The 23,576-nt window shown below is 46.5% G+C and overlaps 1 pseudogene; it reads left to right on the top strand.

The window, feature by feature from the left end:
* The first annotated feature begins 9,340 nt into the window (after positions 1-9,340).
* LOC130343152 (U2 spliceosomal RNA) lies at positions 9,341-9,446 on the top strand (annotated as a pseudogene).
* Positions 9,447-23,576: the final 14,130 nt, after the last annotated feature.

Here is a 23,576-nt window from a genome sequence, read left to right as displayed (position 1 = left end):
ATGTTGCATTCACACCACCACTACTCCCACCATCATTCACTCCACTGGCACTCCTCCCAATCACAACACTACCACCCCCATCATTCTCACAACCTGCACTCACTTCCTGCCTAACATATCCTGGGCTGGCTGGGACTTGTAGTACCGCCGGTTTTAATACAGGTTTTCTTGCTGGCTTAGCTGCCGCTGGGGTCAACGCTGATGGCTCCTCCTTCATAGGCGATGTTACCACCTGAGTCTGGGGCTGCCCCACCGGGCGCACCCCAGCTCCTCCCACAATGCCACCACTAGGCTTGCCCGACCGCTCAGGCTCTGCTGATGACACTGACGCCCGGACACTCTCCCCCCTCACAGAGGAGTGCCCCGCATCGCCCGCAGAAACCACAGTACTCGGGGGACCGCCCCCCGAGCACACGGACCGACCTTTCTCTGCTTCCGACGCCCGGACACTCCCCCCCCTCACAGGAGAGTACCCAGCAGCGTCGGTAGTGCCCACAGCACTCGGGGAACCGCCCCCCAAGCACACGGCAGCATAGCTCTTCTCTGGCATTTGGACATGCCCCCCGCCACCCTGGGGCGTCCCAGCAGCGCCAGAGTTGTCCAACATGAGCCCATCCTGCCCTTCCCTACCGGCAGGACGGGCGGGCTTCACATCTATTGCGTCCATAGCCATTTCAGACGCCATTCTATACCCCCCTTGCTGGCCCCGCTCCACCACAGGAACGGCGTCTTGCAGTTTGGGGGGCTCAGCAGCCTGAACCAGCTTTGCAGCTGACCCAGACTGCTGGAAAGGTACGAACATGTACTGCACAGATTGTTGGGTCTTCTGCTTCTTTGCTTTACGCCTGACTTTTCCATCCTCGCACTGATCTTCACCGAAGGTGAAATTCTGGAGGTGGACTGGGGATTCCTGCATGACAATTGCCCTCAATAAACCCCCAGCCTCACTCTCCACATCATCCTCCTCACTGTCAGTCACAGAGAGCGCCACTTGGGCCGGCTCTATGTAGCTGTCCTGGGTGTCACAGGGCATAGGAACAGACACAGCATCCTCCACCACATGCGCTCCTTCCTCTACCTTCTCCTTAACTCCTTCACTGCCATCCTCACTATCTTCACCGCCACTACTCTCCCCATCATCCACCTCAACCTCCACCTTACCTGGGGATTTCATGGCGGCAAACCTTTCATCATTTGCCAGCTTCTCTCTTAGAAGACCGCTGCCCTCCAGGATCTCTGCCTTCCTCTCCTCCAGCTTGGCAATCTGGGCTTTCAGGGCTGTGATCCTTTTCTTCAGCTCAGGCTTGCTTCTCCTGGACCCAGAGTTTGCCAGACTCTGAGTCCCACGCAGATCTTCTCTTGCAAGCCTGAGCTCTTTACTGCAGCGGTCGTATTCCGCAAAGCGTGCGGCCATGCGGGAGCAGTAGGTCTCACTTGATTCTTTGGGGCCTCTTTCAGCCCACATCTCCAAACTCTTCCTCCTTGTTTTCCTTCCACCACCAGATCTCTGGCTGGCACCTGTTGCTTGATGAGCAGAGCTTGCATTGCTGCAGACTCTGCTGGATCTTCTGCCTCCGGCTGGAACAATGGCTGTAGCAGTTTTCTCTCCACCCCCCGCCAGCCTTGAAGAACGGGGAATGGAGGCCCGAGGCTCCATGCAGGAAAGTTCTCCCAGGGAGCCTGCCACACCCCTGGGAAAGCCTTGATGTAAAATGCTGCTTCTCTGGATGTCTGGAGCTCAAAAGAGACACACCCGACTGCTTCTCACACAGAACTCCTCTGGACTACAGGATGTGCTCTCTGCTGACACCTCCATCCATGTTAGGAACTGTCCGGAGCAGGATAGGTTTACTATGGGGATTTGCTCCTGCTCTGGACAGTTCCTGACATGGACAGAGGTGTCAGCAGAGAGCACTGTGGTCAGACAGAAAAGACAAAAAAGAAAAGGACTTCCTCTGCAGTATACAGTAGCTGATAAGTACTGGAGATATTAAGATTTTTAAATAGAAGTAATTTACAAATCTGTTTAACTTTCTGACACCAGTTGATTAAAAAAAAATTGTTTTCCACCCAGTACTACTTTAATAGGTGTCAGGAAGTGCATACTTTTTTTTTCCTTATGGAGCAAATTATGGATTATAAGTCTTCATTTCAGTTATCTTTTTATATCCTTGGCAGACTGCTGGACATTGTGCCCTAACACGTCTTCAGGAAGGACACCACAGTTTGTCCTACAGATCAGGAAACTCCTCATGCTGCAGTGAGTTTCTATTAACAGTAACCATTTTTTTCTTTATTTCAGGTTTTCACCTTTTTGACCATGTTTGCTCATTTTATTTTAATTGGTGTTTGTCATCAACAAAGGATGGCAATTTTGTCATTATTTATGCACCATTTCTTTCTTTCCTTCTCTTTCAGATTTCCCACAGCAGGAGACATTTTTGCATTGCTGCACCTCCAATTTCAGGTTGGTAAATCTACCGAAAATTGTGAGGAGCTAAAGCAACATGATCTGGCTTTTGTAGCTTTTCATTGCAATGGCCAGTAGCCTAGGATATTTGGATTGCAGGTGGCAGAAGGCTTTCAATTTGAGGGCAAATTCCCCAACTACATAGGTGCTGTCAAAGATAATAACACACATGTGCAGTAACCACCATATTTAATTACAAAGAGTACTTTTTAGTGGTGCTTAATGCCAGTTATTAGTATGTTGCAATTGAAGCTGGCACTTATGGTGGAACTGGGGACTTCCTGGTGCTATTGATACCTGAAATTGGGTGGTTAGAACAGGTACCTCTTCCAAATGGCACACATTTAATCCCCTTCATTATGGTATCAGAAGAGACCTTTCTGCTGATGTCTAACCTGTAGCACCCATTCCCACAAAGGGGACTAGATGCCCAGAATCGAATCTTCAATGTAAGGCTGAGCTTAGTACATACAGTAACTTTATGGAGTGTACCTGTGGGATCATGAGCAGTAAGTAGAGGTTTGCGCCAATGCAATGAAGTTTTAATGAAACCAGAGTTGACATGGTCATCAAAGATGCTTGTGTTCTCCACCACCACATTCAGGTCTATGACTGCACTGACCTGAAAGAAAAGCCAAAAGTAACTTTTCTAAGTCAGCCACCTAGCCATGCTTCATGAGTCCTGAAGGTGTTGTGCGTTGACAACCTCACTGATAATCAGCCACTCTGAGACTGATGGATCTGTGGTGTCTTCCGGCACACAGCAATCTATTTAAGGTCTCCATTTGCCTCCTGCTGACCTTATGGCTGGGATGAAATTTTAATCCTGAATTGTCATTAGAGAATTATTAATCATCCCATACAGAGTACAAGTACTGTGTATCCATGCAACATTTACATTGCTTATCAAAGATAATACTGTAAGGTAATCTGAACATTATTGTGTCACCAAGGGTAACTAGTTTATGAAGTTGGAAAGAAAAACACTTCAGAAAACAATGTATTGCACAGCAGAACATGTGTTCCCACCTCAGTCTGGGTACAGTGCCTTACAGATTTGCCAGACTCTCTAACCGTGCTATAATAAAGAAAGCACATTTTTGTTAGAAAAATGTTAGAATGTTGCAAATTCTGCAACCTCACCTAAAATAGTGGTAAATATTTTAGCCCTTCCCCATGATAACACCACCCCCTCCTCTCAAATATGCACACTGTTACGCCGAGCGCTCCGGGTCCCCGCTCCTCCCCGGAGCGCTCGCAGCATCCTCTCATTCGCAGCGCCCCGGTCAGACCTGCTGACCGGGTGCGCTGCAATATCACTCCCAGCTGGGATGCGATTCGCGACGCGGGAGGCGCCCGCTCGCGATGCGCATCCCGGCTCCCGTACCTGACCCGTTCCCCGTCTGTCTTGAGAGGTTGAGCCGTTGCTGGTGGATACGACCTGGTTGCTACCGCCGCTGCAAGACCATCCTGCTTTGCGGCGGGCTCTGGTGAATACCAGTAGCAACTTAGAACCGGTCCACCAACACGGTCCACGCCAATCCCTCTCTGGCACAGAGGATCCACCTCCAGCCAGCCGAAACGTGACAGTAGATCCGGCCATGGATCCCGCTGAAGTCCCGCTGCCAGTTGTCGCCGACCTCACCACGGTTGTCGCCCAGCAGTCGCAACAGATAATGCAACAAGGCCACCAGCTGTCTCAACTGACCGTGATGCTACAGCAGCTATTACCACAGCTCCAGCAATCTTCTCCTCCGCCAGCTCCTGCACCTCCTCCGCAGCGAGTGGCCGCTTCCAGCCTTCGTTTATCTTTGCCGGATAAATTTGATGGGGACTCTAAGTTTTGCCGTGGCTTTCTTTCGCAATGTTCCCTGCACTTGGAGATGATGTCGGACCAGTTTCCTACTGAAAGGTCTAAGGTGGCTTTCGTAGTCAGCCTTCTGTCTGGGAAAGCTCTGTCATGGGCCACACCGCTCTGGGACCGCAATGACCCTGTCACTGCCTCTGTACACTCCTTCTTCACGGAGATTCGAAGTGTCTTTGAGGAACCTGCCCGAGCCTCTTCTGCTGAGACTGCCCTGCTGAACCTGGTCCAGGGTAATTCTTCTGTTGGCGAGTACGCCATCCAATTCCGTACTCTTGCCTCCGAATTATCCTGGAATAACGAGGCCCTCTGCGCGACCTTTAAAAAAGGCCTATCCAGTAACATTAAAGATGTGCTGGCCGCACGAGAAATTCCTGCTAACCTGCATGAACTTATTCATCTTGCCACCCGCATTGACATGCGTTTTTCCGAAAGGCGTCAGGAGCTCCGCCAGGATATGGACTTTGTTCGCACGAGGCGGTTTCTCTCCCCGGCTCCTCTCTCCTCTGGTCCTCTGCAATGCGTTCCTGTGCCTCCCGCCGTGGAGGCTATGCAAGTTGACCGGTCTCGCTTGACACCTCAAGAGAGGACACGACGCCGCATGGAGAATCTTTGCCTGTACTGTGCCGGTACCGAACATTTCTTGAAGGATTGTCCTATCCGTCCTCCCCGCCTGGAAAGACGTACGCTGACTCCGCACAAAGGTGAGACAGCTCTTGATGTGAACTCGCCTTACTGTGCCTGTGCGGATATCTTCTTCTACCTTCTCCTTCTCTGCTATGGCCTTCTTGGATTCCGGATCTGCAGGAAATTTAATTTTGGCCTCTCTCATCAACAGGTTCAACATCCCGGTGACCAGTCTCGCCAGACCCCTCTACATCAATTCTGTTAACAATGAAAGATTGGACTGTACCGTGCGTTACCGCACGGAACCTCTCCTAATGTGCATCGGACCCCATCACGAAAATGTTTTATTTTTGGTCCTCTCCAACTGCACTTCAGAAATTCTTCTTGGATTACCGTGGCTTCAACGCCATTCCCCAACCCTTGATTGGTCCACAGGAGAAATCAAGAACTGGGGTACGTCTTAAACCGGTTCCCAGTACTCACAGTCGTGACCCTGTGGTTCCCCCGGTATCTGGTCTTCCTAAGGCTTATCTGGACTATGCTGATGTTTTTTGCAAAAAGCAAGCAGAGACTTTACCTCCTCACAGGCCTTATGACTGTCCTATTGACCTCCTCCCGGGTACTACTCCACCCCGGGGCAGAATCTATCCTCTGTCTGCTCCAGAAACCCAAGCCATGTCGGAGTACATCCAGGAGAATTTAAAAAAGGGGTTTATCTGCAAGTCCTCCTGCCGGAGCTGGATTTTTTTTGTGTCCAAAAAAGATGGCTCCCTACGCCCTTGCATTGATTACCGCGGACTTAATAAAATCACGGTAAAAAAACGCTACCCCTTACCTCTTATCTCGGAACTCTTTGACCGCCTACAAGGCGCCCACATCTTTACCAAACTGGACTTAAGAGGTGCTTATAATCTCATCCGCATCAGGGAGGGGGACGAATGGAAGACTGCATTTAATACCAGAGATGGACACTTTGAGTATCTGGTCATGCCCTTTGGCCTGTGCAACGCCCCTGCCGTCTTCCAAGACTTTGTTAATGAAATTTTTCGTGATCTCCTATATACCTGTGTTGTGGTTTACCTGGACGATATTCTGATTTTTCTGCCAACTTAGAAGAACACCGCCAGCATGTCCGCATGGTTCTTCAGAGACTTCGGGACAATCAACTTTATGCCAAAATGGAGAAATGTCTCTTTGAATGTCAATCTCTTCCTTTCCTAGGATACTTGGTCTCTGGCCAGGGACTACAAATGGACCCAGATAAACTATCTGCCGTGTTAGATTGGCCACGCCCCTCCGGACTCCGTGCTATCCAACATTTTTTGGGGTTCACCAATTATTACAGACAATTTATTCCACACTTCTCCACTATTGTGGCCCCTATCGTGGCTTTAACCAAGAAAAATGCCAATCCTAAGTCCTGGTCTCCCCAAGCGGAAGACGCATTTAAACATCTCAAGTCTGCCTTTTCTTCTGCTCCCGTGCTCTCCAGACCTGACCCATCTAAACCCTTTCTATTGGAGGTAGATGCCTCCTCTGTGGGAGCTGGAGCTGTCCTTCTACAAAAAAATTCTTCCGGGCATGCTGTTACTTGTGGGTTTTTTTCTAGGACCTTCTCTCCGGCGGAAAAAAACTACTCCATTGGTGATCGAGAACTACTGGCCATTAAATTGGCGCTTGAGGAATGGAGGCACCTGCTGGAGGGATCAAAATATCCAGTTATTATATACACTGATCACAAGAATCTCTCCTATCTCCAGTCTGCCCAACGACTGAACCCTCGCCAGGCTAGGTGGTCGTTGTTCTTTGCCCGTTTTAACTTTGAAATCCATTTTCGCCCTGCTGACAAGAACATTAGGGCCGATGCCCTCTCTCATTCTTCTGATGCCTCTGAAGTAGAGGTCTCTCCGCAACACATCATTCCTCCGGACTGTCTGATCTCCACTTCTCCAGCTTCCATCAGGCAAACTCCTCCAGGGAAGACCTTCGTTTCTCCACGCCAGCGTCTCGGGATTCTCAAATGGGGACACTCCTCCCACCTCCCAGGCCATGCGGGCATCAAAAAATCCTTTCAACTCATCTCTCGATTTTATTGGTGGCCGACTCTGGAGACTGATGTTGTTGATTTCGTGCGGGCCTGTACTGTCTGTGCCCGGGATAAGACTCCTCGCCAGAAGCCTGCTGGTCTCCTTCATCCTCTGCCTGTTCCTGAACAGCCTTGGTCACAGATTGGTATGGACTTTATTACAGACTTGCCCTCATCCCGTGGCAACACAGTTGTTTGGGTGGTCGTTGATCGATTTTCCAAGATGGCACATTTTATTCCTCTTCCTGGTCTTCCTTCAGCGCCTCAGTTGGCAAAGCAATTTTTTGTACACATTTTTCGCCTTCACGGTTTGCCCACGCATATCGTCTCGGATAGAGGCGTCCAATTCGTGTCTAAATTCTGGAGGGCCCTCTGTAAACAGCTCAAGATCAAATTGAACTTCTCTTCTTCTTATCATCCCCAATCCAATGGGCAAGTAGAAAGAAATAATCAAGTCCTGGGTGACTATTTACGGCATTTTGTTTCCTCCCGCCAGGATGACTGGGCAGATCTTCTACCATGGGCCGAATTCTCATACAACTTCAGAGTCTCCGAATCTTCTGCTAAATCCCCATTTTTCGTGGTCACCCTCTTCCTCCCCTCCCTACTCCCTTGCCCTCTGGTTTACCCGCTGTGGATGAAGTGACTCGTGATCTTTCCACCATATGGAAAGAAACCCAAAATTCTCTTTTACAGGCTTCATCCCGGATGAAAAAATTTGCTGATAAAAAAAGAAGAACTCCCCCCATTTTTGCTCCCGGAGACAAGGTATGGCTCTCCGCTAAGTATGTCCGCTTTCGTGTCCCCAGTTACAAACTGGGACCACGCTATCTTGGTCCTTTCAAAATCTTGTGCCAGATTAACCCTGTCTCTTACAAACTCCTTCTTCCTCCTTCTCTCCGTATTCCCAATGCCTTCCATGTCTCTCTCCTTAAACCACTCATCCTTAACCGCTTCTCTCCCAAAGTTGTTTCTCCCACTCCTGTTTCCGGTTCGTCTGACGTCTTCTCTGTGAAGGAGATTCTGGCCTCCAAGATTGTCAGAGGTAAAAGATTTTTTTGGGTGGATTGGGAAAACTGTGGCCCAGAGGAGAGATCCTGGGAACCTGAGGACAACATCCTAGACAAAAGTCTTATCCTCAGGTTCTCAGGCTCCAAGAAGAGGGGGAGACCCAAGGGGGGGGGGGTACTGTTACGCCGAGCGCTCCGGGTCCCCGCTCCTCCCCGGAGCGCTCGCAGCATCCTCTCATTCGCAGCGCCCCGGTCAGACCTGCTGACCGGGTGCGCTGCAATATCACTCCCAGCCGGGATGCGATTCGCGACGCGGGAGGCGCCCGCTCGCGATGCGCATCCCGGCTCCCGTACCTGACCCGTTCCCCATCTGTCTTGTCCTGGCGCGCGCGGCCCCGCTCCTTAGGGCGCGCGCGCGCCGGGTCTCTGCAATTTAAAGGGCCACTGCGCCACTGATTGGCGCAGCAGGCCTAATCAGTGTGTTCACCTGTGCACTCCCTACTTATACCTCACTTCCCCTGCACTCCCTCGCCGGATCTTGTTGCCATTGTGCCAGTGAAAGCGTTCCCTTGTGTGTTCCCAGCCTGTGTTCCAGACCTCCTGCCGTTGCCCCTGACTACGATCCTTGCTCTTGTCTACTCCCTTGTACCGCGCTTATCTTCAGCAGTCAGAGAGGTTGAGCCGTTGCTGGTGGATACGACCTGGTTGCTACCGCCGCTGCAAGACCATCCCGCTTTGCGGCGGGCTCTGGTGAATACCAGTAGCAACTTAGAACCGGTCCACCAACACGGTCCACGCCAATCCCTCTCTGGCACAGAGGATCCACCTCCAGCTAGCCGAAACGTGACACACACTTTTTGCACAAATTTGCATAAACCCTGGACTGTATTACCTACACTTGCACGGTTTGCAAATACCTAAAAAGAATGTGTACAGTATGTCTGCATGTCTGCACTGACATTTACTATACAGGTACACCTGTTAAATGTCTAAGGCCCCTTGCACACTGCCATTGTGCCCTGTCAGAAATTGTCCGTTAGGCACTTTTTTTTTCTTTTTGTGCCTTTAACGTCCGTTATCCGGACAGTGCACATGGACAACAATAGGTCCCAACAGATCCCATTTACTATTATGGGAGTAGCTGGAGAAAAAGACGTTGCATGATGTATTTTTTCTCCCACTATTCTCCCCGTGTTCCCTGAAAATGCAATGGCAGTGTGAAAGAAGCCTAAGTTTATCAAAGTACAAATCCATCAAGTTCATAAGGCAATATCTCCAGATTACTTGCTTCTCGGCCTTTTGGCTAAGATCAAGTGTAGTATCTGTTCTTATCAGTTTGACCCGGTGCTCCAGACGCTGGTGTTGGCCTGGTGGGGATGGGTGCTGCATGGAGGGGACAGGTGTACCGGGGTATTCCAGGGCTGGTTCTGAGGAATCAGCTCGACGGCTGCCTTGATGTGACCTGTTCCCTCCGGTTTTCGCCATGGGGCTGGGAGGGTCTAGAGCCGAGGTACTTTAGTGCCTCGGGGAGTTGTGACCCAGAGGTTCTGAAACTCACTGGGTGTACTGGCTCACTGAGTTGAAGCACTGGCACCATGATTTCTTTACCTTGTGCCACTCACCTCTTGATTCCCAGCCTTCTAGCTAGGATTAGAGAAATTTTTATAGATCTGGGCAGATGTCCGGGCAGTATACCTGCGCACATTCACTTATTTATTTCTTTTTGTCATCATGTCACGTTATGCGTGTTGTGTGTCCACAGGATTTTCAGGATGCGGTAGCCCTTCTGGGCGTCCTTCCTGGCGGTCTAGGGGAGGTGTGTGTAGCCATTAGGTTCTGCATCTCCCTGAAAAACCCTGGGTTCTCTTGCAGGGGCAAGGTACCAACCGTTAACGGCTCTGCGGGCAGATACCTTGGCTAACGCCAAGGGGGATGCCAGGAGCATTTGTGGTACCTTAGTAGCTTCGGTGAACAGGGACATCGAACTTGGAACCTCGCAGGTACCTTTTGGTCTGGAGGCGAAGGGTAAGGTGGGCTGTCATCCGGATTTAGCTTCCTCCATTACTTTGCCTAGGGTACAAAATGGGCAACTTTCATGTGCAGATTTGCTATAAATTGCTATTGCTATTAGTGGAAAGATTCAGCATGGATTCTGCATGGAATTAGTGTCAATAAGTGACAAGCCACTTCTTTTTGAGCTATGTGTAATTTCCAGCGGAAAAATGTAATCCGTGTGAAATATGACAAGGATTTCTATAGGAATTTAATGAGCCATCAATTAGAAGCTATTTTATATCCATTTTGATGAAGAAACCACTTTCAAATCTGCATAAGAGATCAGTGGCTTTACAAGTACGCCACAGGTTTGTGCCAGAAATTCTAGCACAAGAGTTTTTATTTGCAAAAAATAAAAAATAAATCCTCACACATTATGACCCACATAAAAGTTTAGCAAATATTTCACTAACAGACATCTTTCTTATTTGTATGGCCACCTTAGTTTGCAAAATTTTCTCTAATAGACCCTAAGGGTCTATTCACACGGCAGAATTTCCGCATGTGGAATTCTGCACAGATTCTGCATGCGGATTCCGCCTCAAATTAAAGCCCAATAGACTTATATGGGATTCTGCACTCCCATTCACACTTCTGAATTTCCGCATGCGGATTCAGCATGGACTCTGTGCATATTTCGCACAAGCCAGAAACCCCCCCAAATTTATGCGGAAGCGGAATTGGTGCTGATGTGCGGAAATTCTGCCGTGTGATTACAGCCTAAGGGTACGTTCACATGGTGGCTTTATATACGCCTGCTTGGTGGCTTTATATATGCCTGCTTGGAGCGGCAATACGCCGCTACAAGCAGATACACTGCGATGAGCGAGTCGCAGCGTGCATGCGCAGTATACTCACACATCGCGGTAGCTCTCAGGCTCTCTCATGGAGCAGGGGGAGCCTTTGTGTATATGAGAGTGAGTGAATGTATGTGTGAACCTGTATATATATATATGATTATATATATAGGGAATTAATGGAGGAATGAAAGCACAATACAAGAATTTAGGTGCACTACTGTGGTAGATGTATGCAATGACATTGGCTATCCCTCAACACTGATGTTAAAATTGAGACATTCGCCAGTATATCCTTAGATGAAGGACATACCAGAGCCCGCTCACCAATGCCAAGGTTTCTCAAGTGGCACAGGACCTAACACTAACCTACCTGTGCACAGAAACCAGGGGCCAGTGGGCAATTACAGTAGCATTAGGCCGACTTGCAGCCTGCTCCCAGTTACCTCCAGTGTGACTGGGCACACATACAATGGGAGGAGGGAGGCAGACTGCAAGCCCCACCTAAGTTGGCTGATATGTGTGCCGGCCTCACAGGTGAACCTTAATGCTGCCTTAATAGTGATCAAGGCGCATTAAATGTGGAGTTTATACACCTCTTAGCTTAAGATTTAAACAACAACAAAGACGTGGTCTCAAATGGCAGGAGGTGCTCAACCCCAAATGCAGTTGTGCATATATACTGGTGGAGCAGATCCTGCCCTTGTGATCTGTTGCTACAATTGCCCACTGGCCCCTGGTTTTTGCTTATCATGCACAGGTAGGTTAGTGTTAGGTCCCATGCCACTTGAGAAACCTTGGCATTGGTGTGTGGGCTTTGGTATGTCCTTCATCTAAGGATATACTGGCCAATGTCTCAATTTCTCAGTGTTGAGGGATAGCCAATGTCATTGTATACATCTACCACAGTAGTGCACCTAATTTCTTGTATTATTCTAATTGTTACACATCCACACCGTTTATCTGGTGTAGGATGTCACTGTGGCACTTGTAGTCTGTTGCAGGCATCCTCCATTGTATGCATTTTTATGCTGGGGATCGCCCTTAGCAACAGACCACAAGGGCAGGATCTGCTCCACCAGTATATATGCACCATTGCATTTGGGGTTGAGCACCTCCTGCAATGTGAGATCACGTCTTTGTTGTTGTTTAAATCTTAAACTTGGAGGTGTATAAACTCCACATTTAATACGCCTTGATCACTATTAAGGCAGCATTAAGGTTCACCTGTGAGGCCGGCATACATATCAGCCAACTTAGGTGGGGCTTGTAGTCTGCCTCCCTCCTCCCATGGTATGTGTGCCGAGTCACACTGGAGGTAACTGGGAGCAGGTTGCAAGTCGGCCTAATGCTGCTGTAATTGCCCACTGGCCCCTGGTTTTTGCTTATCACGCACAGGTAGGTTATAGTTAGGTCCCATGCCACTTGAGAAACCCTGGCGTTGGTGTGCGGACTCTGGTATGTCCTTCATCTAAGGATATACTGGCGAATGTCTCAATTTTAACATCAGTGTTGAGGGATAGCCAATGTCATTGTATACATCTACCACAGTAGTGCACCTAAATTCTTGTATTATTCTAATTGTTACACATCCACACTGTTTATCTGGTGTAGAATGCCATTGTGGCACTTGTAGTCTGTTGCCGACATCCTCCATTGTATGCATTTTTATGCTGGGGATCGCCCTTAGCAACAGACCACAAGGGCAGGATCTGCTCCCCCAGTATATATGCACAATTTGGGGTTGAGCACCTCCTGCCATTTGAGACCATGTCTTTGTTGTTGTAGGAATGAAAGCACAGTATATAGGGAATTAATAGAGAAATATAAGCACAGTATATAGGGAGTTTATGGAAGCACAGTATATAGGGAATTAATGGAGGTATGGAAGCACAGTATATAGGGAATTAATGGAGGTATGGAAGCACAGTATATAGGGAATTAATGGAGGTATGGAAGCACAGTATATAGGGAATTAATGGAGGTATGGAAGCGCAATATATAGGGAATAAATAAAGGAATGGAGGCACAGTACATAGGGAATTAATAGAGGAATGGAAGCACAGTTTATAGGAAATTAATACAGAAATTGAAGCACAGTATATATAGGGAGTTTATGGAAACACAGTATATAGAGGAATGGAGGCACAGTATATAGGGAATGAATAAAGGAATGGAGGCACAGTATATAAGGAATAAATAGAGGGATGGAAGCACAGCATATAGGGAAATAATAGAAGAATGGAAGCACAGTATATAGGGAATGAATTGATGAATTAATGCACAGTATATAGGGAAATAATAGAGGAATGGAAGCACAGTATATAGGGAATGAATTGATGAATTAATGCACAGTATATGGGGAATGAATAGATGAATTGAAGCACAGCATGTAGGAAATTTATGAAAGCACAGTATTTACACTACTCAAAAAAATAAAGAGAACACTAAGATAACACATCCTAGATCTGAATGAATGAACTAATCGTATGAAATACTTTAGTCTTGCTAATTGCCTATAATTTCCACCTGTTGTCTGTTCCATTTGCACAACAGCATGTGAAATTGATTGTCAATCAGTGTGGCTTCCAGAGTGGACAGTGTGATTTCACAGAAGTGTGATTGACTTGGAGTTACATTGTGTTGTTTAGTGTCCCCTTTATTTTTTTTGAGCAGTGTAGTTCATTTAGATTGGCACAGTATATTTTTCATGTATGCTGGCATAGATCCTTAATGGTGGCACAGTATATAGTTCATTTTATTGCACTGCCGTAAATACTAATTAAAATTGTTGATGTTTATTAGGACTTAGATAAAATGACTAAAGTGCACAACAAAAATAATCTCACTATAATACGACTGCCATCCACTAACTGATTGACACCTGTTTTATAGCGTGTATCTACAGTATACTTTCAGGGATGTCACCGTGCAAGAATTGCATTGATAGCTGCCAATCTTGTAATTTATTCTGTAACCTATAAACACACCTGTGATGAATGAGGAATATTAGTCCCACAGTCTCAAGACTTCTCCTTCATATTGCACTTTGCCCAGGTAATGCCTTTATTTAAGGTGCATTGTTTCACAGCATCCACTTGATAATTGCTTTTTTGTTTTAGGCAAAGTGTAAGTGCACAGGAGAGCAAGAAGATGATGACAGTATGCAGTCCAATTCTATGCTTGCAAAATCTATGTGTCCACTTTAATTGTCTTAGCAGGACTGTTCACATTGTTCACAAAATCCCGTTGTTGTTACATGCATCGGCATATAAAGTGACTTAGTACATGTTCACAAAGTGCATATGCATAGCAGCCATACTCTCAGTGCACATTGTCCAAAGTGCTTATGCCAGTTCTATTGCGCTTTGTCACATGGAATAAATCTTAAAAAGTGCTGTGGTGTGTTTGTAACAGAAAAAACCTGTCCTCCACGGTGCTTGCTTCCCGTCACTGTGGCCATGCGGTAATTGCGATTCAACGCGTTACACTGTCTCTCATCAGGAATCGCTGACAGTCAAGTAAAATATCATATTCACTACGTGCTGTTTTGGCGTGCAGGGCTTCTGATGGTGGCCGTGCACAAAAAAATAAAGAGAACACTAAGATAACACATCCTAGATCTGAATGAATGAACTAATCGTATGAAATACTTTCGTCTTGCTATTTGCCTATAATTTCCACCTGTTGTCTGTTCCATTTGCACAACAGCATATGACATTGATTGATTGTCAATCAGTGTTGCTTCCTGAGTGGACAGTGTGATTTCACAGAAGTGTGATTGACTTGGAGTTACATTGTGTTGTTTAAGTGTTCCCTTTATTTTTTTTTGAGCAGTGTAGTTCATTTAGATTGACACAGTATATTTTTCATGTATGCTGGCATAGATCCTTAATGGTGGCACAGTATATAGTTCATTAAAGAAGTAGTCTCATGGATAAAAACTTATCCCCTATATGCAGGATAGGTGGAAAGTTTTAAATCATAGGGGCTCTGAGCGCTGGGGCTCACTGCTGACGCAGCTCTCCCCTGAAGCAACACTTCACAACCCCCTCCCGAAGTGGAGACCGCCATGCCCCCTCCATATATCTATGGGAGAGCCGAAGATACCCGAACGGCTCTCCCATAGAGATATATGGGGGGGGGGGAAAGGCAGGGGCTTCACACAGGAGATCACGGGGGGCCCCAGTGCTCAGACCCCCCACGATCTTAAACTTATAAGTATAAGTTTTTATCCATCAGATATCTCCTTTAATAGGGTTATGGTATATAATTAAAAGGGAAACTGACAGGCTGTTTACTCGCACTAAACCCATTAAACTGGTTTATAGTGCAGGTGAACAGGAGAAAAATGATGTTACACTTACTAAAATCGGTCCAGCTGTTTTCTAGATATTGCCCCTTTTGCTAGTATGCAAAGTCAGTCTTGTGTGCAATGGAGGTGGTCCCGGTTTGCCGAGCTTCCCTGTCTCTGTCCTTTATGCTGTGCTATGCCCGCCCATCTTCTGCATATTTATACTGCTTCATTCTCATGTCCTAGTTTTTGTTTTTTTTTGCCAATTCATGTACAGTATATTGTAGCATGTAAGCATATATTTGTGTGGTATCCATCGCTTCAGTGTAAGAACTAGGACTGAGTGGAGATTCTTGCATGTAGTGGGTGCTGGGTGATTGGGGTGAGGCTGGGTACAGTGCACGTTCTGTCATATAGAGGTCAGACCGGGGCATATAGGGGAGATTTATCAAAACATTTGCAGAGGAAAAGCCCTCTGCAAAATGAAAGAAGCAATCTGATTGGTTGCTATGGACAACTGCACCACTCATCCTTTGTACAGGTTTTGTTAAACCTCCCCTATAATACAGTATATTATAGTGCATCTGTCACATGTTTTATGTAAACAAAACCGGCAAAACAGCCAAAGTGTATATATACATGGCATACCTTTACAGAAGCTGTTCTTGACATTTTTTTTACAAAACACCTACTTTCATGGGGGCTAGGACACGCTGTGACATCACTCCTGCTTTCTGCAGAGCATACCCATTGAGTCTGACAGATATTTTTTTTAATTATGAGAAGTGCCCTCTTTTTTACTTGACTGTGGAATCCCATTAACCCCTTAAGGACCAAGGACGTACTGGTACGTCCTTGGTCCTGCTCCCGTGATATAACGCGGGGTTACACGGTAACCCCGCATCATATCACGGTGGGCCCGGGGTCACAGTGAAGCCGGGAGCCGCCGCTAATAGCACGCAGCGCCGATCGCGCGCAACGCGCGCTATTAACCCTTTAGCCGCGTGCTCAGAGCTGAGCCGCGCGGCTAAAAGTGAAAGTGAAAGCTGCTGGTTAACTCAGTGGGCTGTTCGGGCTAGCCGCGGCAAAATCGCGGCATCCCGAATAGCTTACAAGACAGCGGGAGGGCCCCTACCTGCCTCCTCGCTGTCCGATCGCCGAATGACTGCTCAGTGCCTGAGATCCAGGCATGAGCAGTCATGCGGCAGAATCATCGATCACTGGTTTCCTATGAGAAACCAGTGATCAATGATAAAGATCAGTGTGTGCAGTGTTATAGTCCCCTATTGGGAGCTATAACACTGCAAAAAAAAAGTGAAAAAAAGTGAATGAATATCATTTGACCCCTCCCCTATTAAAAGTTTGAATCACAAAAACTGCAAAAAATAAGCAATCATATGGATTTTTAGGTGCAAAATTGAAAGAGTTATGATTTTTTAAAAGAAAGGAACAAAAAACGAAAATGCAAAAACAGAAAACCCCCGGTCCTTAAGGGGTTAAAATCAATGGGCAGTAGATGAACATAGCCTTAGAGTATGTTTACATACATCAAAGAGGATGAACTTGTGTTCCACTTAGCAAGTTACATATTAGCAGATATGTAAGTGGTGATGCAGGAGAGTTGTGACTGGACCAATAAAAGAGACTGTGATCTAATCCTTACTTTAACCAATCAATGAGGACACCAGTCTTTATACTGCTGTCTGTCAAATGGAAATTACTTAACCCCTTAAGGACCAGGCCAATTTTCACTGTAGGACCAGAGCGTTTTTTGCACATCTGACCACTGTCATTTTAAGCATTAATAACTCTGGGATGCTTTTACTTTTCATTCTAATTCCGAGATAGTTTTTTCGTGACATATTCTACTTTATGTTAGTGGTAAAATTGTGTCGTTACTTGCATAATTTCTTGGTGAAAAATTCAAAAATTAGATGAAAAAATTTAAAATTTTGCATTTTTCTAACTTTGAAGCTCTCTGCTTGTAAGGAAAATAGAAATTCCAAATAAATTATATATTGATTCACATAAACAATATGACTACTTTATGTTTGCATCATAAAGTAGACATGTTTTTACTTATAGAAGACATCAGAGGGCTTCAAAGTTCAGCAGCAATTTTCCAATTTTTCACTAAATTTTCAAAATCGCAATGTTTCATGGACCAGTTCAAGTTTGAAGTGGCTTTGAAGGGTCTTCCTATTAAAAATACCCCACAAATGACCCCATTATAAAAACTGCACCCCTCAAAAGTATTCAAAATGACATTCAGTAAGTGTGTTAACCCTTTAGGTGTTTCACAGGAATAACAGCAAACTAAAGGAGAAAATTCTAAATCTTCATTTTATACACTCGCATGTTCTTGTAGACCCAGTTTTTGAATTTTTACTAGAGGTAAAAGGAGACAAATCCTCTCAAAATGTGTAACCCAATTTCTCTTGAGTAAGGAAATACCTCATATGTGTATGTCAAGTGTTCGGCGGGCGCTGTAGAGGGCTCAGAAGGGAAGGAGCGACAATGGGATTTTGGTTAGTGTGTTTTTCTGAAATGGTTTTTGGGGGGCATGTCACATTTCGGAAGCCCCTATGGTGCCAGGACAGCAGAAAAAAAACCACATGGCATACCATTTTGGAAACTACACCCCTCAAGGAACGTAACAAGGGGTCCAGTGAGCCTTAACACCCCACAGGTGTTTGATGACTTTTCGTTAAAGTCGGATGTGTAAATGAAAAAAAAATTTTTTTCACTAAAGTGCAATTTTTCCCCCCAAATTTACCATTTTTATAAAGGGTAATGGGAGAAAATGCCCCCCCAAAATTTGTAACCCCATCTCTTCTGAGTATGGAAACACCCCATGTTAGGACATAAAATGCTCTGAGGGCAAACTACAATGCTAAGAGGAGGAGGAGTCACCTTTTTTACTTTTTGAAAGCAAATTTTTCTGAAATGGTTTTTGGGGGGCATGTCGCATTTAAGAAGCCCCTATGGTGCCAGAACCACAATATAAAACCACATGGCATACTATTTTGGAAGCTACACCCCTAAAGGAACGTAACAAGGGGTACAGTGAGCCTTAACACTTCACAGGTATTTCACGACTTTTTGTTAAAGTTGGATGTGTAAATGAAAAAAAAAAATGTTTCACTAAAATGCTGGTTTTTCCCCAAATTTTACATTTTTACAAGGGGTAATAGGAGAAAATTACCCCCAAAATTTGTAACCCCATTTCTTCTGAGTATGGAAATGTGTGGACGTCAAGTGCTCTGCTGGCGCACTACAATGCTCAGAAAAGGAGGAGCGCCATTGAGCTTTTGGAAAGGGAATTTGTTTGGAATGGAAGTCAGGGGCCACGTGCGTTTACAAAGCCCCCCGTGTTTCCAGAACAGTGGACCCCCCACATGTGACCCCATTTTGGAAACTAAACCCCTCACAGAATTTAATAAGGGGTGCAGTGAGTATTTACCCTCCACTGGCGTTTGACAGATCTTTGGAACAGTGGGCTGAGCAAATGCAAAATAAAATTTTTCATTTTCACGGACCACTGTTCCAGAAAACTGTCATACACCTGTGGGGCGTAAATGCTCACTGTACCACTTATTACATTACGTGAGGGGTGTAGTTTCCAAAATGGGGTCACATGTGGGGGGTCCATTGTTCTGGCACTATGGGGGCTTTGTAAACACACGTGGCCTTCAATTCCGGACAAATTTTCTCTTCAAAATCCCAATGGCGCTCCTTCTCTTCTGAGCATTGTAGTTTGCCCTCAGAGCACTTTACATCCACATATAGGGTATTTATATACTCAGAAGAAATGGGGTTACAAATTTTGGGGGGCTTTTTTCCTATTTTCCCTTGTGAAAATGAAAAATTTAGGGTAACACCAGCATTTTAGTGACATTTTTTTTATTTTTTTTATTTTCCCATCTAACTTTAATGAAAATTCGTCAAACACCTGTGGGGTGTTAAGGCTCACTATACCCCTTGTTACATTCCGTGAGGGGTGTAGTTTCCAAAATGGGGTCACATGTGGGTATTTATTTTTTTGCGTTTAAGGCAGAACCGCTGTAAAATCAGCCACCCCTGTGCAAATTACCAATTTAGGCCTCAAATATACATTGTGCGCTCTCACTCCTGAGCCTTGTTGTGCACCCGCAGAGCATTTTACGCCCACATATGGGGTATTTCCATACTCAAGAGAAATTGCGTTTCAAATTTTGGGGGTCTTTTTTTCCTTTTACCTCTTGCGAAAATAAAAAGTAAAGGGCAACACCAGCATGTTAGTGTAAAAATGTATGTACCCTGTACATTCACATGGGGGGCAAACCTCCAGCTGTTTCAAAACTGCAACTCCCAGCATGCACTGACAGACCATGTATGCTGGGAGTTGTACTTTTGCAACAGCTGGAGGCACAGTGGTTGGAAAACCTTCAGTTAGGTTCTGTTACCTAAGTCAGTATTTTTCAACCAGTGTGCCTCCAGCTGTTGCAAAACTACAACTCCCAGCATTTACTGATCGTCGAAGTGCATGCTGGGAGATGTAGTTATGCAACAGCTGGAGGTACACAACTACAACTCCCAGCATGCTGAGACAGCTGTTTTCTGTTTGGGCATGCTGGGATTTGCAGTTTTGCAACATCTGGTGGTCTACAGTTTAGAGACCACTGCACAGTGATTTCCAAACTGTGGACCTCCAGATGTTGTAAAACTACAAATGCCAGCATGCCCACACAGCAAACTGCTATGTGGGCATGCTGGGAGTTGTAGTTCTGCAAGATCTAGAGGGCCACAGTTCACAGCACAGTGATCTCCAAACTGTGACCCTCCAGCTGTTGCAAAACTACAAATCCCAGCATGACAGCTGTCTGGGCATGCTGGGAGTTGTAGTTTAGCAACATCTGGAAGGCAACAGGGTAGAGACCACTGTATAGTGGTCTCAAACTGTAGTCCCCTAGATGTTGCTATGCAACTAACCAGCTTCCGTCAGATCCAGGGAGCCGTTTTCTTCTGCCGCATGACATGCCGCCCGCGCCGATCTCCGACACCGATCGTCACCCGCAGCCTCGCCCGCAGGGTAAGTGGATCTTTGGCGCCGGTCCCCTTCGTTTCCCCATCCTGCCCTGCCTATTGTGGGTGGGGAGAACGGGGAAAACAAAAGTTAACCCCCCCCGCCCCTGATCTTCTATTGGTGGTCGCGTCTAGACCACCAATAGCAGGGATAGGAAGGGTGGCACCCCTGCCACCTCACTCCTATCCCTTCAGGGGGATCGTGGGTGTCTTGGATAACCGCGATTCCCCTTATTTTCCGGGTCGCCATAGACCCATAATGACCCGGAATCCAGATGAAGGAAGCCGAGACTTCCGAAACGTACGTCGATAGCCTTGTGGACTGCTGAAGATACCATAGTGACATCACTCACAACACACTCAGTCGGAACCTTAACCTGATCATAGCGTGCGTGGAAGTTGGTAGAGGCGCCACCGGCCGGGGCGTGCTCCAGCTGCAATCCGCGCTCCTTCATAGAGACTGGACCCTTCATGAAGTAACACTCTGGGAAACAACATTAAAAGAAGCAACCCACTACATCCGGGAGTCAATTCAGTAAGAACCACTTGCAACCTCTGGAACACCACTTCAGGGAGCCCACGTATCTGCAGAGCGGTACCTCCTTCACTGCTATACACAGCGATCGCGCTGTAACAGCATTGCTGTGGGATCATTACACTTACACCGCAACCACCGATTTTTATCAGCAACCGTATTATCTACAGGTCAGTTTGTATTTTGTGTATATAATACAGCGCTTACTATTCAATTATTTTTCTGTAATTTACAAATCCATTTAACTTTCTGGCACTAGTTGATTAAAAAAAAATTTTTTCCGCCGAAGTACCCCTTTAAGGCCAAGCGGTCCTAGCCCCTTGGTCTGCAAAATGAATTCCTTTGAAGCATTATAGTATTACGATCACCACCTTCTGTCAGATTCTTTAACTGAGTAAGTCCCATACATCTCATAACTCCTACATTGCCTCCATGGCATTCTTTCATGTGTTTTAACCGATGTAGTCAGTTGGCCGATGCCTATCGGCGCCATTGTCCATCCTCTCGCAGGTATGACTCGGGGGGCTCTGTGTGCTCACTTTCCACTGCCATGGCTTCTGGGAAGGGGGATGGGGTGGCAGAAGCATTACCAGCTCCATCAGCAGCAGCCTGAGTCTAGAGTCACTGATGAATACCCACATAGTGAAGCAACTCATAAGCAGCAGGTAGACCTGGAGCAAGACCTGAACCAGCTGGTGGTGGCATACCTTGACATGCCCATGCCAACACACCTTGAAGATCCGCTGGACTTCTGTGCAGCCAAACTTGATTTGTGGTCGCAACTAGCAGAGTTTGCCCTGGAAAAGCTGTCCTGCCCGGCCAGTAGTGTGCCATCAGAGTGGGTGTTTAGTGCGGCGGGGGCCATAGTCACCCCAAGGAGAACTCGTCTGTCCACCAAAAATGTGGAGAGAATGACCTTTGTGAAGATGAATCAGGCATAGATCAGCCAGGATTTCCAACCACCAATGCCTGACCATGGTGCCACACCAACACTTCACAAATATGGATAGGGCCAAACAGATTTAAGGCGCTGCTCCCCAGTTACAAACATTCCTCCACATCAGACTTTTTTTTACCCACCTTCGTCACTGGGTACTGGTATTGCCACCCACAGCACCACTCTGTCACCGGGTCACTTTCAGGATTCCTGATGCTGCTGCTGCCATCTCCAGGCTGTCTCATTCTGCCACCATATATTCTCCTCATGATGCCGCCACCTCAAGGCTGGGCCATTCAGCCACTATATGGTCTCCTCATGCTGCCGCCACCTCCACGCTGTGTCATTCAGCCACTATATGTTCTCCTCATGCTGCCGCCACCTTCATGCTGTGTCATTCAGTCACTATATGTTCTCCTCATGCTATTGCCAACTCCAGGCTGTGCCATTCAGCCACTATATGGTCACCTCTTGCTGCTGCCAACTCCAGGCTGTGCCATTGAGCCACAATATGGTCACCTCTTGCTGCCTCAAACTCCAGGATGTGTCATTCAGCCACTATATGTTCTCCTCATGGTGCCGCCACCTCCAGGCTGTGACATTCAGCCAATATATGTTCTCCTCATGCTGCCGCCACCTCCAGGCTGTGACATTCAGCCCCTATATGGTCTCCTCATGCTTCCGCCACCTCCAGGCTGTGTCATTCAGCCACTATATGGTCTCCTCTTGCTGCCGCCAACTCCAGACTGTGTCATTCAGCCACTATATGGTTTCCTCTTGCTGCCGCAAACTCCAGGCTGTGTCATTCAGCCACTACATGCTTTACTCAAGCTGCCGCCAACTCCAGGCTGTGTCATTCAGCCACTGTATGGTCTCCTCATGCTTCCACCACCTCCAGGCTGTGTCATTCAGCCACTATATGGCTTACTCATGCTGCTGGGCCTGGGACATTACCTAAAACATTTTATGGGAGCACTAGCTACCATAAATCTTCAATTAAAATTTGAAAATTCGTATTTTAATCTTAGGGATTGTGAAGCCCTATTGTCTCCTCATGCTGCCGCCAGCTCCAGGCTGTGTCATTCAGCCACTATATGGTTTACTCATGCTGCTGGGCCTGCGGCATTACCTATAATGTTTTATGGTAGCAATAGCTACCATAAATCTTTAATTTAAATTTTAAAATTAATCTTTTAAACTTAGGGATTGTGAGGCCCTATGGTCTCCTCATGCCTCCGCCAACTCCAGGCTGTGTCATTCAGCCACTATATGGTCTCCTCTTGCTGCCAACAATTCCAGGCTGTGTCATCCTGCCAGATTATGGTCTCCTCATGCTGCTACCACCTCTAGGCTCTGTCATGGTGCCGCCATGTGACTCTTTGTTAGATTGGGTTTTGTGGTCATTCAGTATTAGTTCAAAGTAAACGCCAGGACATTAAACTTGGGAATCTAATATAAATCTTAAATTTAAAAAAATAAATGTAATCTGTTCAAGACTGAGGCCCTATGGTTGTCGACGTCATATTACCTTTGGAATTATCACAAGAATCCAATGAAACAGCTTGGAGCGATAACAATAAACCATAACTGATTAAATGAAACATTTGCACTTTCACAATCAGGGGGGCGCTGAGAGGCAGGGGCTGGAACAGGTGGTAAATCGCCTGGCGGAGGACCGTCAGCTTGATGCTCACCAGAATAGGTAATCAAAAAATTAAAATAAATTCGAAGTAAATTAAATAGAAATTACGTAAAAATGTGCCACATCCAGACGCTCTGCAGCCCTGATTCTAATAGCAATGCCTGTAATCGGCATGTCATACTGAATTACAGTATT

This window comes from Hyla sarda, chromosome 1 (genome assembly GCF_029499605.1).
Source record: "Hyla sarda isolate aHylSar1 chromosome 1, aHylSar1.hap1, whole genome shotgun sequence".
Classification (NCBI taxonomy): domain Eukaryota; kingdom Metazoa; phylum Chordata; class Amphibia; order Anura; family Hylidae; genus Hyla; species Hyla sarda.
The sequence above is the reverse complement of the archived record's forward strand: the minus strand, read 5'-3'. Positions and strand labels throughout refer to the sequence as shown.